General features: G+C 47.0%; 1 protein-coding gene and 1 long non-coding RNA gene across 3 annotated transcripts in view; one reads left to right on the top strand and one right to left on the bottom strand.

Annotated features, from left to right (window-relative positions):
• LOC102023788 overlaps nucleotides 1-15,008 on the top strand; it is a 62,076-nt gene extending 47,068 nt beyond the window's left edge. The window contains exons 4-5 of one of the 2 annotated variants that reach the window (XR_263216.1): nucleotides 12,292-12,634; nucleotides 13,821-15,008. This is a non-coding gene — a long non-coding RNA (uncharacterized LOC102023788). Of the gene's footprint in view, nucleotides 1-9,334; nucleotides 9,563-12,291; nucleotides 12,635-13,820 lie in introns of those variants that run through there. The other variant, XR_001236683.1, reaches the window with a different exon arrangement.
• The window catches only part of LOC102023014 (phosphatidylinositol 3-kinase regulatory subunit gamma), a 160,153-nt gene extending 142,166 nt beyond the window's left edge, over nucleotides 1-17,987 (bottom strand). Inside the window, exon 1 of the mRNA XM_013521606.1 lies at nucleotides 17,858-17,987. The gene's annotated coding sequence lies outside the window, so the exon portion shown is untranslated. The remainder of the gene's footprint in view (nucleotides 1-17,857) is intronic.
• Nucleotides 17,988-18,288: the final 301 nt, after the last annotated feature.

Genomic DNA, 18,288 nt, shown 5'->3' with positions numbered 1-18,288 from the left:
AAAGAAGGTGGCCTAGTGCCCTATTATAATAGCTCAATTTCAGAAGACAAGGATTTTATTGTAGCCATATTTGGACAATTCCTTTATGTTCCCCACCCATCCTATGGGAGTAGTTGGAGTATCCTCTGTTTCTTCCTGCATTTCTGCAGTCCTTCCTCCGCATTTTAATTCCTAAGGCCCCACCCCACTCCTTCCCCATCCCTATCCCCACCCCCACCTCTTCTGACACTCTTTCTCCAGCAGCCACAGCAATCATTTAACATCACTGTGACTCTATCACTCCCAGCCTGAAAGTACTTAATGGCTATCACTCACAGACCAAGTTCCAACTCCCTGCCTTCACGTCAAGTCACTTCACAATCTGGTCGCACCTTCTACATGTTTTGTTTTTTTTTGTTTTTTTTTGTTTTTCTCCGGTACCAGGAACCGAACTCACGACCTTGCGCTTGCCAGGCAGGCGCTTTGCCGCTGAGCTAAATCCCCAGCCCCTAGTCGCACCTTCTAACACACTGTGCTTGTACCATCAAGGGCAGTTTCCCCTTTCCCATCTATGACTTGGGCATGTGGTTCTCTGTGTCCAGCTCACACCTTCTTCTTACTCCTCGGATGCCTGGTCTGCTACTTCTGCATCTGTGACAAGCCTGTCCTCAAAGACGCCCAAATACACCCTTTTCCTTAGGTATATTCAGAAGTCTTTTATGAACTTATCTCTCTGTTTCATTTGAGACAGGGTCTCATTATGGAACCCAGGCTGGCCTTAAACTCACAAAGCTCCTCTTGTCTTAGCCTCCTGAGTGCTAGGATTACAGATGTAGGCTACCATGCTTGGCTGCATGAGCTCACCTCTGAACTCCAAGAGCACTTTGCTTGTTATTCTCTCAAACCTACTTTGCCTTATATGGTAACTACTAATGTACAGATATTCTCTCCCCTATGGGTCAGTGGGCATCTTAAGAAGGTTTTCTAACCTTGTGTGTAGCATATAACAAGTACTGGTAATCATTTAGTGATGATGAATGGACTGCAGAAAAGAGATTATAAACTAATAAAAGCATGACTAAAAGGAAGAGAACTAGGATAGAGAGAACCACAAATTATAATTTAAAAAAACAATAGTTGGGATTGGATAGCACATGCCTGCGAGGGAGCTGAGACAGGAAGATTGTAAATTCCAGGCCAGCCTGGGTAACTTAGTGAGACTGTCTCAAAAATAAAAAGGGCTGAGGATATAGCTCACTTTGTTTTTGGCAGGGAGCGGGGGGAGTACCAGGAAGCAAACTCAGGACCTTGCGCTTGCAGGCAGGTGCTTATGCTGCTGAGCTGTGTCCCCGGCCCCAGCTCACTTTTATAGTGCTTGCCATGTGCAAGACCCTGGATTCAAACCTCACCACTGCAGAAAAGAAATGATTGACACTGGTGAAAATTTATTTAGCTGCCCCCTTGCCCACACAGTGCTAGGACTAGAACCTAGGGCCTTGTGCATGCAGCCACTCTGCCCCCAAACCACCCCCTCAGCCCCGCTGTCATATCAATAGCAACAGATCACAAGGTCTGGGAACTGTGCTAGGAATGATCATAGTACTCATTATAGCCACTGTGTGATGTAAGTACTAATACACCGACACTTGCTAGATGGCACAGTGAGACTCAGGGAGGACAAACTCATTCTGTTTCCTCCACTGGCCTCCTCAGTGAGGTAAACACATTCCACACACTCCCACCCCAAAGTCTAAGACTGCCATACGCCTAAAACGGCCTTCTTGCCCCGTGTATAGGTAAGGTTTGTGTGTTAGCTGCCCATGGCTGTGATAAAATACCTGAGATAAACAACTTAAAGGAGACCGGGCATGGTGGCCCGTGCCTGTAATCCCAGCACTCAGGAGGCTGAGGCAGGAGGATCATTTCAAGTTTGAGACCAGCCTGGGCTACAAAGTGAGCTCACGGCCGGCCTGAACTGCACAGCGAGACTCTGTCTCAAAAAGAAAAAAAAAAAAAAAAAAAAAACCACAAAGGAAAAAGATTTCTTTTGACCCAGGCTTTACAGGATTCAGTCCACGTTCACTTGGTTCTGTTGTTTCTGGGCCTGTGGGGAGGCCGAACATTATGACCAGGGGCATATGGCTGAGCTAGACAGCTCACCTCACCTCGTGGCAGCCAGGAGACAAAGAAAGGAGCCAAGAACAAAACGCAGACATTCCTTTTCTAACAACCAGGGTCATTCAGTGAATTGTCACTAAATGAGGAACTGTATACAGTGTGTACATCATAATATTCAGAACAAAGAATGGTCAGAGGAAACTCCAACTTGATGCCTTTGCTTTCATTTGCATAACTCTTACATGTAGTACTGTACTGTGTAACAGGACATAAAGCTACAGTACTGTTCTGTGTAGTACAATCAGTAAAACTTACAGTACTATATGAACAAGGTATACTGTACAAAAAAAGACATTGAGGCTCTATAAACAAGATGTATAGAACTATACTAAAAAAGAAAGATGGGTCATAAGTCTGAATAGCAGCCTCAGTTGTACATCTGAACCGTTGTTTAAAAGGTAGATCAGGGCCAGGCATGGTGGTGCATGCCTATAATCCCAGCACTTGGGAGGCTGAGGCAGGAGGATCATTGCAAGTTTGAGACCAGCCTGGGCTACCAAGTGGACTCAAGGTCAGCCTGCACTGCATAGCGGGACCCTGTCTCAAAAAGATAAAAGGTAGGTCGGTAAACAAGTGTCCGTATACCTACCGGCATGCCCTCAGTGACCTATTTCCTCCACCGAGGCTCCATCTCCTCAGTTCTGACACCTCCAATAGTCCACTAAATTAGGAAATCATCCCTGGATTAACCCCTGACCACATTAGAGTCCTCATGACCCAATCACCTCCCAAAGGCCCCACCTCCAAACAGTGCTGCACTGGGGATCAAGCCTTCACACGTGAGCTTTGGGGGGCATTTCAGATCCAAAACATGACAGTTTGCTTCCTCTCTTCTTGTAGGTCTCTGATCAAATCCCACTTTATCATTAAGTCCTCTCCTTTCTACCCTACAGAAGGTGGCAAGTTAGTCCCATGGCATGCTTCCTCTCACCTGTTTGCTCCACCACACTTACCTCCGTCATACACAAATCTTATTTATTTATGGTCAGTCTCCTCCCCCCAGATTCTAGATTCCATGCTCACATAGTCAAGGGAAAAGCCCAGATTCAAATCCTGCTCTAACTGCAGAGCCAGATGATAAAGTTATAGTTGTGTGGAACAAAAGCCATAGACTTGGTCTCCAAGGCCCTCAAAGAAAAAATACCTTTGGTTATGGGGAAGGCTTTAAAGAGGCTAACTGTGTCTTAAAATGTGTACAATACAGTTGTTAGCTGGGGTTCTCTCTGCCCCTTGAGAAACCATACAAGACTGGCTCAAACCTCCTTCTCAAAGATTCCCAAAAATATTCCCAAAGATTATTCAAAGCCCCAGAGCAACTGCATTGTCATGATCACCTCAGGTTTTGAGTCTCTGCTTCAACTATCTGAATTTAGCTTATGGATTGCCTTACACATGCATTATCCCTGTTCTACAACAGCTACCCTCCAACCCTTGCTGTAACTACACACACACACACACACACACACACACACACACACACACACACACGTTACCTTTGTTACCAAACTATACTAAAGAGTCATGGAACTTACTACAGCAACAGAAAACTTCCCAAATGTAGTACAAGAGGTTCTTTTTATGAGAAGCTGTTTTGTTACTATCCCATGTCATCTAACTTTCTTTTGTCCTGCTTCTCTCTCTCCACCTCTCTCTTCTTGGCCCCTGAATTCTTAAAAGCAAAAGCCAACATGCCAACAAAAACCCATTTGCTTATTCAAACCATTTAGTTCTCTCTTACTCTTAAACTTAGGAGTTTTGTTTGGTTTTCTTGGCATAGGGCCTCACTCAGTTGCCCAGGCTGGGCTCTAACTTGTGGCCCTCATGCCACAGCCTCCTGAATAGCTGGGATTATAAGCATGCACTACCATGCCTAGCTAAATGTAGCTCTCTATGTATCCAAGGACTTGGCCAAAATACTTGGGTCATCAGATTAGGTTTTTCCTGTCATTTATCTTAGTTTCAGGCCTAGGGGTTAGAAGGTAGTTTAGTTCTGCCAGTACACGAAAAAATGCCTCTTCTTCCACACTGACTCTCCAGTGATGGGACAGATTACTTCTTGAAGCAAGGAGTATGTTATCCTTGGAATGAAGGAAGTGGAGACTAGACTGATATCTGACTAAAACGCATGCAGATTTGTATATAAAACATGGATGAAGAAGATATTGAAGATCTTTTAGCCTTCAGAATCTGTTTCTGTAACAAATCAGGCATATTGGCCTTTTCTGAACACCAGACAAAACCATAGAAACTCTTCAGTTGCATATAAAAGAAACCCAACTCAAACTGGTTTAAATGAAAGAGGAAGGTTTGTGCTTCCTATAGCTAAAAAATTAGGCGCCTGAGTCTAGGGGCTCAACAAAAATCAGGCTATTTATCATCCCCGTTTCTTGGCATCGCTGGAGTGTTGACTTCTGCCTTAGGTGAGCTCTCCCCTTGAATAGCAAAGGCAGACACAAACCAGCTCCAGGCTTACACTTTTTAGCTTCATTCTTCTACCCCAACTCCCTAATAAGAGAGGGGGCCTCTGTTCCATTTTTTCCAGCAAAGTCTCTCATTGTCCTACTTGGGTGAAATGCTCATCCCTAAATCATCTCTGTGATAACAAATGGCCAGGCCAAAGTCTCAGTGTCTGCCCCAGGAATTCTAGGGGCAAGCTCGGCCCACTTGAGCCACCTGAACCAAAAAGGACAGTAGTGTTCCTCATAGGAAAACTGGAAGATTGTAGCCTAAAGAAGGAGAGAATTCCAGACAGGCAAATAAACAAAATGTCCACAACAATGGTCAAACCCTGCCAACTAGTGAAGCATTCTGATCAGTACAGAAATTCATGAGTCAGATTGGACCAAATGATTGGCCTAAGGGATCCATGTCTCTTAGGCCTTGAAGAAATCAGGAAACAGAGGGAGAGGGCATGTTGTTTTCCACTTATCAAATTAACAAGGTTTTGTTTTTGTTTTTGTGTTGCTGAGGATGGAATTCAGGGCCTCAAACATGCATACTCAGAAAGATCTCTACCATGGGGCTACACCCAGGCCAAAAAGGATTTTTCAAAATGTTAATACTTTGGTGGTACAAGCCTGTAATCCTAGCATTCTGGGAGGCTGAGGCAGGAGAATCAAAAGTCTCCTGGGCAATATTTAGCACTATTCCATAGTCTGATGTACCTACATTTATATCAGCGTGATTGAGTATATTTGGCACTGGAAGGCTTTTTGGCATTATATATCAAAATCCTTAAAAACATTTTGATTCTCTGATCTGGTCATTTTACTTCTAGAAAATTTTGTCCAAACATATCCACCCAGAAGAATTAAAAAGATCATACCACAGCAGTATATATGCACCCATGTTTATAGCTGCACAATTTATCACAGCTAAATGTTGGAAACAACCCAAATTTCCATCAACTGAGGAATGGATAAAAAAGATGTGATTTTTTTGTACAATGCAGTATTACTGAGCTATAAAAAAAGATAAACTCGAGGCTTTTATAGGTAAATGGATGCAACTAGAGACCATACTCATAAGTGAAATAAATTGGAACCACATGTGTAAACATCATATTGTCTCCCTAGTGTAAGAACCTGAAAGAGTAAATAAAACCCAAAATGTACAGTAGATATTATGAAAGGGAAAGAAATTGCTCAAAGAAGGGAACAACTTGGATGAGGGAAAGGAGAAAAAGAAAAAAGGAAGGGAAAAATATATATATATAGAAGGATGGCTGGGATAACTGTACTGCTGATGTCTAATGGTTTATTGAAAGGAATAGTTAACGTTTAATTTTTTTGGTTTTTTTTTTACCAACTTTGCATGCTTGTATCTGGTAATGTGAACAACTAATTTGAAGATAACAATATGCAATATAACAACCACTGGTGAATTCCTACCATCTTGTCTAGTGAAACTGTATCATTTCTAATGCTTTTTATTCTCTTTAATGGTTTGATCAATCTTGCATTCTTACGTCTGGTAATCTGAGCAACTTCGTTGAATATAACAATATGTAATAAAACAGCCACTGTTAATTTCTATCATTTTGTTCTGAAGTCCTGTATCATTTTTGTTGTTTTTTTCTTTGTTTTGTTTTTGTCTATGTTGTTGTTATTTTGCTGTCATTCTTTTTTATTGTTATTCTCTTTAAAATAAATAGAAAAAAATATCCAAAATATTGACAAAAACTTACACACAAAGATTTTAATCATAGCATTTATATAATAGCAAAAATAAATAGAAACAATCCATATATCTAAAATAAATATGATAACTCCACATAGTAGAAGATTATACAGTCACTAAAACTTTTTTAAAGCATTTTAGCTTTTCTTGTTTTTTTTTCCAGTGCCGAGACTCTAACTCACGACCTTGCGCTTGCCAGGCAGGCGCTGTGCTTCTGAGCTAAATCCCCAGCCCTTAAAAGAATTTTAAATTGGGCATGGTGGTGCATGCCAGTAATCTCAGCATTGTGGGAGGTTGAAGAGAAAGATGAACTTAGCAAGACTCTGTCTCAGAAAACACTTTTTTCCAATAAAAGCTGATTAGAAAAGGAAAAAAAAATTTTGTAAGGTCTGGGGATATAGTTCAGTATAAAGGCCCAGGGCTCAATCTCCAGTATTGAAAGAAAAAAAAAAGAAAGAAAGAAAATGAAATCTAGCAAAGTGCTATGATGTAGAACTATAGCCCCAGCTACTTGTGGTATGATAAGGACAGTTCTTATAATTTCACTGAATAAGAAAGAAAGTTACAAATTTGTCTATACAGTATATTAACCATATATACTTCATATGCCCAGAAGCCACATATGCCCAGAAATGAAAAAGAAAGAAAATATAGGGGGCTGGGGATTTAGCTCAGCAGCACAGTGCCTGCCTGGCAAGCATGAGGTCGTGAGTTTGATTCCCGGTACCATAAAAAATAAAAAAAAAACAAGAAAGAAAATATGTAAAAATTAATACTTTAGGCCTAGGCATGGTGGTGCACACCTGTAATCCCAGTACTCAGGAGGCTGAGGCAGAGGACTGTCGAGAGTTTGAGGCCAGCCTGGGCTATATAGTGAGTTCAAGGACAGCCTGAACTGCATAATGAGACCCTGTCTCAAAAAAAAAAATGCTTTCTGTATTTTTTCTTCTTTTTACTTGCTTGTATTTCCCAAGCTTTCTACAGTGAATAAATATTAATCTGTTTTTAAGCCAAGCATGGTGGCATACACCTGTGATTCCAGGACTCAGGAGGCTGATGCAAGAGGACTGCTTTGAGTTTGAAGCCAGGCTGGACTACGTACCAAGTTCAAGGCCAGCCTGAACTATATATAGCAAGACCCTATCTCAAAAAAGTTTTTGAAAGTCTCCTCTGTTAGCAGGGAGATATTAAGGCATGGCTATTAATATGAACACCCCCCTGTACATCAGTCTGCCTCAGCTATTTAGATAACCTGGAAGAAAAATGCTTGATGGGTGACAAATGAAGGTTAGCAGCGTTCTTTTGTCTTGCAAGCTTTTCCCAGTCATCCACAGAAAGATTAGCTTTACTTATATTTCTTACAATTCCCAGTCCTTCCTTACACAGAATGTACCATCTCATCATATGATGTTTTCGTAGGGGAAGGAGCACTGGGGTGTGAACCCAGGCCCTTCACACTGAGTATATCTCCATCTCCTTTTTATTTTTTATTTTGAGACAAGATCTTGCTAAGTCACTAGACTGCCAAGGCTCGGCTCAAGCTTGTGATCCTCCTGCTTCAGCATCCCAGAATGCTAGGAATGCCAGCTGCCAGTGGAATGCTAGTCAAAAAAGGACGCTTAGTTTGACCCATCCAGAGTCTGAGGCCTATGGGAACTGTCTGCAGGAATCCCAGCCCACCACTTGTGGGGCTCTGTGGACATAGTCTACCCATGGGCCACTAGGCCTCAAGGTTTCCTTCTCCGCAGGCAACAGCTTGCCTGCCACTGCTTGTTGGCTAGAAAACAGAAAATAAGACTATGCTTCTAGCACAACATGGATGGTACCACTTCCAGGAAGCTTTCTGTTTCCTTCCCTGATCCCCACAACCCCTCCTGACAGGATCACTTCCCCCAAGGAAACATAGACCTTGTACTTTCCCTGGCCTCGCAGAGCAAACATAACCACTAATAATGCACGACTGGTAGGTACTGTGATAGTGCGTCACACACAGATGCTCACTCACATCCTGACTCTGCCTCTCAATTTGTGAGCCTCAGTTTCCTCGACTTTCAGGTGGAGATGGTAATCTTAGCAGCACAGAGCACTGCCCCCTCCCTGAACTCTTTGGGAACAGTCTGACAGTCCAGTCCTTGAGCTCATGTAACATGACTACGCCCAGAAAAGTGCCCGGCAGTGCAGCACAATAGAGATCCACCAAGCCCTGCCCAGTGACGGCAGCAGCCCCAGTTGTGGCCTCTCCAGCTGGACGTACAATGAGCGAAAGCCCGGGAATAGCCAGCAGCAGTGGCCAATGATAGCCCTTCCATCTTTTGGACAGAGTCATTGCCAAGAGAGATTAAGGACCCCGGTTCTGGACGCTGTGTCCCGGAGTGTGGTCGTAGGCATGTCCAAAACTGAACTCAGCTTCCTCTAAAATGTTTTACTCTTCCTAACCCTTATCATGGTAAACACCACCACTCTAGAATCCAAACTAGACATATGGGGCCATCCTGGTATAGTTTGGGATTTTGTTTTGTTTTGTTGGCTTGGTTTTCATACTGAGGTTTAAACCCAAGGCCTTCTTTCTGAACTATACCCCTAGCATCTTTTTTATTTTTTATTTTGGGACATGGTCTGGCTAAATTATTAAACTGCCCAGACTGGGCTCAAACTTGTGATTTCTCTTGCCTCAGCCTCCCAGAGTACTGAGATTATAGGTGTGCACCACCACACTGAACTATAGTTTGGATCTTGAATGTCCCTCTGCAAAGGGTCATGTGTTGAAGTCTTGGTCCCCAAGCTGTGGTGCTGTTGGGGTACATGTGAACCTTGAAGAGGTGGGCCTTGGGGCTGGGGATTTAGCTCAGCAGCACAGTGCCTGCCTGGCAAGCACAAGGTCGTGAGTTTGATTTCCGGTGGGGGGAGGGGAGGTAGGCCTCATACAAGGAAATGAGGTCATGGAGAATCAGCCCTTGAAGGGGATATTGGGATCCTATCCCTCCCTTTCTGTTTCCAGCAGCCATGAGGTAAACCAGCCTCCCTCACCCTGTGCTCCTGCTATGATGGACTAGGCCACCACAGGTCCAATGCTACAGGATGAAGCCACCATGGACTGAAATTCCTAAAATCAGGAACTAAAATAAAACTTTTGACCTTAAAGTTATTCTCTCAGGTATTTTGTCACAGTAACAGAAAGTCAACACACCTCCCTCTGTTTTAGACCTCCTGCTGAATCCATCACCAAGTCCTGTTGTCTCTGCCTCTCAAATCTATCAGCTTTAAAAATTTTTTAGTTTTGTTTTTGCAGTGCTAGAGAGTGAACCCAGGGCCTTGTGCACACTAGGCAAGCATTCTACCACTAAGCTACATCCCTAGCCCCTTCTTACACTTCTTTTATCCTGGTGCCACCACTGTAGTTCCTGCCACTACCCCCCTCCCTTGTGGCACTGCCACAGCCTCTCCTTTGCGGGTCTCCTTGCCTCCACAAGGCCCCACAGGAGACAAGCCTGCCTCCTGCTTCTGCGGAGGAGCCCTCAAGGGCTCTCAAGGTAAGAGGCAGACTCAGTAACTACAGTGCCACGTTGCCCAGCTCGGGCTGCTCCTTTTTGAACCTCATCTCTTTCCACTCCCTCGTGCTGTACAGTCTGCCTGAATTCTCTGCTCTCTCTTGCCTGCCTCATTTTGTCCGCACTATTCCATCTCACCAGCATCCTTTTCTTGCCCCCTTTTCTCCTAGTCTAGTTCTTGCTTGTGTGTTAAGGCCTAGCACAGGTTTCTGTTCTTCCCATAGACTGTTTCGCGCTCCACACACACACCCCAAACTAGACCAACTGCTCTCACTGCCAACGCGTAAGGGAGCGCTGTTCCAAACACCAGATGCCAACTCATGACAAACCCTGTGCCTAGATAATCCTGTGATTCTTCTCTTAGAGATAAGGAAACAGACTTAGGGAAGTTAAAGCAAATACTCCATTGTCAAACAAGTGTCTCAGCAGCACTGAATCCAAGGTCTATATAATTTTTTTAATAAAAAAAAAGTTTTTTTCTTTTTTTGAGACAGTTTCCTATGTTGCTCAGGCCAGCCCCAAAGTCTTGGGCTCAGGAAACCCCTGGGACTAGAGAGGCCTGTACCACCATGTCTGGCTTGGCATTTTCTGATCATAAGGACACCAGAAAAAGTAAGAATGCCTCCTCTTCAGTCTAGCTATATAAGCACTCAATCAAATCTCATCAATGCACCAACTCCCCACAAAGACTGTGATCACTGTATACCGCAAATATGTACTAATAAAAAATTAAAACTGAAAAAAATAATAACCTCTCTCTATGCCTGCAGATAAATATTTTTCATCACCAATTGCTCACCCTCCTGCTCCCCAGCAACCTCCTGCAGGACAGATGGTCCTCCTACAGGACAGGGATGTGTGCCCGAATCACACCTGCACTCAACAAGTGCGCTTAGCACAGGCCGAGCCTCTGGCTTGGGGCAGCCTAGGGATTCCCGCATCCTCTACCCCATCTGCCCCAAATCGTTCACCAGCCGCGTATCTGCAAATCTCCTTCCCCAAATCTCAGGTAGGGACCTCAAGATCAGGGTCCCTCCTGCTCAAACTGCCTGCTCTCACCCCGCACTCCGAGTCGAACTTTTGGTGACTCGAGAGGCGCTTGCAAGACGTGGGCTTCCTCTCCCTCCCCGCATCGGGCATCGTTAGCCACAGCCCTGCCTCAGACTCCCACATTCACACCCCTCCTCGGCCGGCCGGCCGGCCTCGGGATCCCAGCGGGAAAGGCACCCTCCCCCCTCCCGAGCCGCCAGGGCCAGCAGAGGCGCTTCCAGTCCGGCCAGGCGCCGGGTGCGCCTGTCTACGGAAAGAACTGAAAGAAATCCCGTGAGTAAATCCGGAGCGGATTTGCATCACGCAGCGTGCTGAAGGCTCGCTGCGGCCCAAGCTCCAGAGCTAAGGACGCCTCCTCCTTCCCACCACCGCCCAGAGCCGAGCAGGGAGGAAAAGGAGGAAACCTGGCTTGGGATGACTGCTAGTAATCTCCAACCAGATCTCAGGGCCCTCCTAGAGTGAGATGGGACTGAGGCTGTGTGTGTGTGTGTGTGTGTGTGTGTGTGTGTGTGTGTGTTGAATTAAAGGAAACTGCCAGTGCCTGAAATGGTGATAGCCCAATAATTCCCATTCTACCCGTTAAAACTTTTCCAGCAATAAACTGGACGTGGTTATACAAACCTATATCCCAGCACTCAGCAGGCTGAGGCAGGAGGATCACCTTACATTCAAGGCCAGCCTGGGCTGCATAGTGAGTTCAGTGCTAGCCTGAACTACATAGCGAGACCCTGTCTCAAAACAAAACATTTATAGTTATAGTCACCTCAGGTACCAGTAGCAGCTACCCAGGGGCCCTCATTTCCCTGGGGTCTACATCTTAGTAACTACTACCTTCTCATAAAGCACAGGCAGTCTGGGCCTCAAGTGCTGGCCCTGGCTGACCTACTGCCCATCCCCTCTAGCCACATGGGCCAACCTGGCAGGGCAGTTCCTTCATCCCACACAGTGGATCAGTGCTGGCTCTGAGCTTCTGCTCAGGCTGTTTCTCCCTCAGAAAAGTCTCTTTCCCACCTGCATCAGCTAAAATTTTGCCAGTTCTTTGAACCTAGCTTAAAAACCACCTTTGCAGCCCAGTGTAGTGATGCATGCCTAGAGTCCTAGTTACCCAGGAAGCCGAGGTGGGAGGACCGAGTGAGCACAGCAATTCAATACCAGCCTGGGCAACATAGTGAAAACAGACAACATCTGAAAACAGAGAACAAACAACAAAGCAAAACCAAACCCACCTGCGCATCTTCTAGGCAGCCTCTGGCCGGTCCATGCTTCTGCTTCTCTAAGCTCTCAGTGTGCAGGCTGAACCTCTTGCTTAGCCTTAATATCTTTCTCCGTGTAACTACCGCCTATTTTTTCCTATTAGGCTGCAAGCTCTCAAGAACAAGGACCAAGATTGATTCAACTTTGTGTCCTCAGCGCCAAGAGGAGTGTATGGCAGGGACAGCAGTGGCTGCGGGGTGAACTCTGACAAGTCCTGCTCCCTTCCTGAACCTCAGGCTCCTCCTTCACCTTGACATTAAAGGTCTGGATGAGACAACCTCCTCCAAGGCTGCCTCCAGCTCTTCCTCTGAGCCAGTGACTTCCTGGATCTCTCGTGCTCCTATGAGGACCAAGCCTTGGGCAGGGGTCAGGAGTACATCTGAATCCTCCACTTCCTCTGGACCAGTTGAGAGAGGCAACTGTACAAGGTTGCTGGGAACCTCAAGGTAGTGGACCTAGTGTGAACATACCATGATACTGTCCCATCAGGAAAGTCCCAGTGCCCCTGGCTCCTGAGACCTGTCAACCAACTCCAACTGGGGGAGGGGAAACCAGCCCACCCCAGAAAGTGAAGCAACCCCCACTTTTTACAGCCCCCTACAACATATACACCCTCTCTCCAGGAGCAGAGGAAGCAGCGTGTCAACACCCTGAAATCCACTCTGAACTACCCCAGTCCCCTCTCCAGCCTCCTCACTTCCGTCCCAGCCCAGCTGTCTCTAGTCTGGGCTAAGAGTACCGAATTCCCTTGAGCTTAAAGCTCAGGAAGCTGTAAGCCCTTATTCCACACTAACCTAAATGGAACTCACCATCTCTCAGGATCCACCACATCTCCTTGAAACTCTCAGCCATGTGCTCTCATTTTACCTACTGAAGCTACATGGAGCAATGCTAACCTGAAACCATAGCCCCAGGTGTAGATAGACAGACCTGTGATTCTAGTTCTGTGACTCCCTAGCTGCGTAATCTTAGGCATGTTATTTACCCTCCCGGAGTCTCAGTTCATTCATCTATAAAATGGAAGCAATGAGGGCTTGGGGTATGGCTCAGTGGCAGAATACATACTTAGCATACTTGTATTCAACCCCCAACATCAGGAAGACAGAGGGCTGGAGGAAGGAAGGGAGTGAAGAGGGAGGGAGGGAGAGAGAAAGAGGAGAGAGCGGAGATGATTTATATACAGAGAGTGGTACTTGTGGACATTATATAATGTTTATGAAAATACTCATCACTGACATTGACATACAGGATGCCAAGTGTGAGCATTATTTCTATTCCACATTCCCTGCATTCTTCCCCGAAGCTGCCCGACACTTTCTGTGGAAGCTAAGTCTGGAGCTATCTGACTCTAAAACTGCCCTGGACAAAACCAGGACTACACAATACTAAAAGCTGCCCTCAGGACCCAATTATAGACTTCAAAAGGCAGAAAAGAAGACTTGCAGCCCAGAGAAGAGGCAGGCTTTGGCAAAGGTCACACAGCAGGTAAAGTAGCAGAACAGCAGGCAGGCAAGGAGAGGGAGGCAGAGGGGGTCTGAGTCGAGGTCACAGCAGGGGTAGTGAGCTGAGTCTATAGACGGGCAGCTGAGCAAGAGGACCTTCGGGTGACGTTGTGCCATTTCCCACACCCAGCAGGGCCTGGCATTTGCCTCTCCTTGGAACTGCTCCTCCGGGTTCCTGAGTTTGCAGTGGTTTCCCAGGAACACTAGGTAAATATCTCCATTGTTTGCTGAGTAACCAGCTCCAGGAACAAGACAAGGGTCCCCGTATGGGTTTGCCTCAAGGTTAGCTCCTGTTTTATCCATGTCCAGCTCCCTCCAGCACCACCTCACACAGGTAGCCTCAACAAGGTCCCCTCTCAGGGCCTCGCCACAGGCTCTGAACCCCACTGACTGGGTGGCTTTGGTATGCACCATGTAGCTTAGGGCTCAATATCTTTTTTGAAGAAAATCTGCTTCTCCCAGCCACCTCCCAAATAAAGCACGGAGCATGTTTGGTACCTGTCTGCCCCCCAAAAGGCCAGACATGGGTTGTTGCCCTCCAATGTCCTAAACAGTCTGATTAACCTTTGAAAATGTCCTTGGTTGATGTGAACCCCAACCATGAGGAAGCTGGAGGTGCTGGGCTGATGTATGTGTTAAGCTACTTCATGATTTTTTTCCTTGAGTCAAGGTTGTGCTGTATTGTCCAGACTGTTCTCAAACTCGTGAACTAAAGTGATCCTCCCTCCTGCCTTCTGAGTCCTGGGACTACATGTGGTGCATGTAGTTTTCTTTGTGTTTATAGTGTCGCTCTATAAGTTCCACTTGCCACACCCCTGCCCCTTATCTTCAGGAAGCAGGAATGTGTTCCCGGACTGACTTCTGTCTAGTTCATTGCAGGTTTATTGCTTCACTCAAACCTCATGTGTCTCAGGTTTTCTGCCCCTCTCCCAGAGTTCCTCCGCAAACTCCTTTGTGCATACCCAGGTTTAGACATCCCCTTGTAGGTAGTTCATTAATTGACTTCTCAAAACCTCCAACTCAAGAATACTCCAACGCTATGACCTGGGATTTGGTGATGCCACCATTCTGGATTCCTAAGCTTCTGAAACTCAGATTCTACCATGCTACAATTCTATGATGCCAAGATTCCATGACTGTGGACTCTATGTATCTAGAATTTCATAATCTTTTATTGTTTAATGAATTTTGTCATTGACATTGTAACATCGCCCTGGGTTTGTGTTTTCTAAAAGTTGCAAATCTCAGCGCTGGGCTCACTTCTCTGGGTCAGCTGAAGCAGAGGAAAGAGGGGGCTGAGTAGGAGATGGATTCCACTTTTCCTAGGGCGAGAGGGCAGTCCAATCTTAGGCCCTAGCACTGAGTCCATCCTATCTCTCCCAAACCACTCATTTGAGCTCCAGTATCTGAGCTAGCAGGAAAACCAGGCTCCTTTAGTCTTTCCTTTCTGGTCTAGCTCAGGATCCAGGGGGAAGAAAGCTTAGTAGGAGACTGGCCTGGCCAAACGGTTAACAGGGAAAAGAGGGTTAAGCACGTGGCAAGGAGCCAGTGTAGGCAATGTGAAGGTTCTTCCCCAGGGAGCGCTGCAGCCTTCCCCGGAGAGGAGGAAGGAACAGAGGCCGGAAGTGGGGGCCCTGGTAAGGGTGGGGTGACCGGTATTGCATTGTAGGGTTGGAGCTGGGCTTCCGGCCATTGACCCATTAGTAACAAAGGACGTCCAGCCTGCCACCTCAGAGGCTGTCTCGTCTGACCCCAACCCTCTGTATATTCCTGTCTGAATCACACTTCCAGAAGAATCCAAAGGGCAGGAGTTGGGGGATGGGGAACCTATTCTCATAGAATCCCTTCCTGGAAAGTCCCACTGAGGCCGAGAAAGGGGCCAGGACTTTTCCCAAGGATCACACCAGGGATTAGCATAGAACAAGGACTAGAACTCCAGGACCTTGCCTCCAGCCCAGAGCTGTTCCTCCTACACTCCAAAGGATTGGAAAAATCCAACCACCTGGTCGGTGAAACATAGGGGTAGAAGATACCCCCACCCCTGCCACCTGCCGAGGAGCAGTCTGGACCCCTCCTCCAGCTCTGTAGCACAAGTCTGAAGCTGCCAAACCAGATCTTCCGGTGGCTGCTTGAGGCAGACTGGAGCAGCAGCCTTCTTCAGTACAGACCCCTGCGCCACCATCCTCCTCCCCGCCACCTCTTGATGCCCCAGCCAGGCCTGAGCTCCTGCACCTGTGCCAGCAGTCCCAGTGCCACCACTTCCCCCTGCACTTGCCTGCCATCTCCCCTGCACTGCTCCCCTGGGCACTGCGAAGTCTGGCCAGCACTGGGCTGTGGCTTTCTTATCTATAGATGAGAATAGTGCCTGCCTTTTGGGGATCCAAAGGAAAGGGGGATGTTAGTAGCAGGGGGCCCTCCACTTGCAAGGTGGGTTGGTGTAATGTTGGGAGCACAGCTTGCGTGTGAGAAGGTAGCACTGAAGTAGAAATCTAGAGGTGTTGTTGCAAGGGTGAAGTGTGCTCCCTCTGCTTTCCTTGTGATGTCCCTTATTTCCCTATGTTTCTGTGGCCAGGGATATAGCTCAGTGGCACAGTGCCTGCCTGGCAACGCAAGGTTCCGAGTTCGATTCCCAGTACAAAAAAAAAAAACAACCTTATGTTATCTGTGAAAGATGGAAGACAAAAAAAGCCCCAAATCATCCTAAACCTGTTACCAGTGTCCAGAGGCCTTGCTGCAATTCCCTAAAGCACCTTGTGATGTATTTCATGTCTGTCTCCCACTGAAATACAGCGCTGATGGCACCGTGTCATGGAACTCCATCTTTTCACTCACAGTTCTCTCTCTCCACAGCTAGGCGCCTCCCTGGCATATCACAGGCACTGTGGACAGGGGCAGAGCTGCGGACTGGAAAGCGGAAGCAGAGAGCCAGGTCAGCTCAGCTACTCCAGGCCTCTGCTCCAGGCTGTCCCATGGCTCTGGCCCCAGAGCCCGGTGTTCTCAGCCCGCAGGAAGCTCTGGCAGAGGGCCACCTAAACTGAGGTGGTGGGTGCCCTGTGGCAGCTGCTGCCTCTGAGCGCCTGAAGGGGAAAGAAAATTGGGAACCTGGAGGGGGGAGGGCAGCAAGAAGCGTCACTGCAGATGGAGCTAAAAATAGACAGAAGAGGTGATGTCATCGGGTTCCCACAGCTTAGCACCACACACACACACACACTCAAAGACACAGGTACACACACACACACATGCACACTCACACTCATACAGGGAGGGAGGCTTCCAGTTTCCAGGGCCACAGGGGCAGGGAAGTTTGGTGAGTGTGTCTGTGTGTGTGTGTGTATGTGTACACCTGGGTTTGCATGAGGGTGATTGCAAGGGTCTGTGTCTATATGCTTCTACACTTTGGTTGCACGCCTGTTTGTGTCTGTGTGTTGATTTGTAGGAGTGTGTATGTACGGTTACATGTATTACGGGGAGGTTCTATGTGTTTTTTGTCAGTGCGTATCTGTTTATACCATATGCCTGCATGTATGTGTGTGTTGCATCGTGTATTTTTGAGTTCTGCATGTATCTGTGGACTGTGTCATGCATATTTATATGTAGGGGCTCCTTTGTGGGCCTTGGGCACTGGCCAGCTACCCTCTGGCTCTGGGTGATGGTCAGCAAACCCCCAACCCCATACCTTAAGGGGCCCAGCGCTGTCTGGGTACAATGTGGCAGCGAATTCCTACCTCACCTCTTTCTCTCCTCAGAGTCCCAGTCTCTGGCAAGCCGTGAAGTAGATGAACTTAGACAAAATTTATTTTGCCCTTACAGGCCGCAAAGGATATGACCCTAGATTCTTAAACCCCACCGGCCCAGGCCTCCAAATAATTCAAGGTTCAGTTTCACCCTCAACTCGCAAGATACTGGGACACACACCAAAAAATGCACAGAGCAAAATATTAGAGACAGAGACCCTCACAATGTTCCCAGCCACTATGACACAAGCCCATGGAGACACTCCTGACAGGAGTCCAGTTACACCTGATGACATATGGGCACACACTCAGAAATCCAAGTGGAAAATTCCCAAGCCAGAGAGCTCAGCTCCCTCCCCCCTTACTGAGCTCAAACTCCCTTTCTCCCGCCCCCAAGCATCTCAGCTCAGCTGCCTGTCCTGGAACCACTGACCTGAGAGGGAGGGGATGGCTGTGGCTGGAGGTGATAGGCTTCTGCACCCTCTCCTCCCTCAGGCTGCCCCCACCCCCTCCTGACCTTCATTCTTCTTAGGAGAGCAGTTGCCGAGCTCTGGCTCCTGGTCCCCTCACAAACACTCCTTGACACAGCCAGCCACAGAAGCACGCCGGATCACAAAGGCACATTAGGTCACGTGCACCTTGTACGCCCATTCTCCTGTCACACGCTCACTCAGACACACACCAGGAGCTGCACATACACACCGACCAGCACACGCAGAGGCACACCTACTGGAACATTCGTGGAATTGTCTTTTAATTTCTCTCTCTCTGATTTGTGCCTCCCTGTGCCTTTAAGATGTCTATGGAAGCCATTCAGCCTGTGAAGAAGGTAGTGTTAGATAGGAAAGACCTCTGTCTCATAGG

Source organism: Chinchilla lanigera, unplaced genomic scaffold, assembly GCF_000276665.1.
Source record: "Chinchilla lanigera isolate Chin_1 unplaced genomic scaffold, ChiLan1.0 scaffold00063, whole genome shotgun sequence".
Taxonomy (NCBI): domain Eukaryota; kingdom Metazoa; phylum Chordata; class Mammalia; order Rodentia; family Chinchillidae; genus Chinchilla; species Chinchilla lanigera.
The sequence above is the reverse complement of the archived record's forward strand: the minus strand, read 5'-3'. Positions and strand labels throughout refer to the sequence as shown.